This window comes from Saimiri boliviensis, chromosome 2 (assembly GCF_048565385.1).
Source record: "Saimiri boliviensis isolate mSaiBol1 chromosome 2, mSaiBol1.pri, whole genome shotgun sequence".
Taxonomy (NCBI): Eukaryota; Metazoa; Chordata; class Mammalia; order Primates; family Cebidae; genus Saimiri; species Saimiri boliviensis.
Window position 1 is genome coordinate 111,804,916 of NC_133450.1, and position 797 is coordinate 111,805,712.

The following is a 797-nucleotide window of genomic DNA, read 5'->3' on the forward strand; positions in this document are numbered from 1 at the left end:
TGTGGATGACCCGTCAGTGAAAATGGTAATTCCATTTGGAAGGGGATGAAGTCTGGTATTTTTAGGAAAAACGAAATCATGTCTGTTGGCAAAATCTAGAAGCTTATTGGGAGGATAATGATTATCAAGGTTGCCAGTATAAGAGGCAAGTGCAATGGGCCATGCTTCAGTATTTTGCATGAGCCAATGGATCTGCTGTTTGGTATAAGGTTGGACAATGTTGTTAGGTTCCTGTCCGAAATATTCCTTGCCTAGGGTTCTTCCTTTTGTAATTAGACTGGCTACCATAAGGTAGTAAGGTTCAATGACTTTAGTGGGCATATTAGGAAGATGGATCCACGTAAGTGGAGCAGTTTGCCAGAACACAGCTGTGGGAGATAATGAGGTATGACATAATAAATTGGAGTGGTTTGTCAATATCGAAAAAGGTGATGGTTTGGTTATTGATAGCTTGGTTAACTAAATTGATAGCTGATTTTGCTTCAGGGGTGAGTTGTCTTAAAGAAGTAGGACTGGGATCTCCTACCAATGTATCGTATAGGGGCTTGAGATCAGCTTTGCATAATTTTAGATAAGGTAACAGCCAGTTTATGTCTCCTAATAATTTTTGAAAATCATTGAGGGTTTTTAAACAGTCTAGCCTGAGTTGCACCTTTTGAGTTGATAGGCGAGTTCCACTTAACTGAAATCCTAGGTAAGTGTAGGGATCAGTAAGTTGCACCTTCTCTGGGGCTATGGCTAATCCACTAGCAGTAAGGGCAGTTTGTAGACTTTTGAAATAAGACAAGACCACTTCC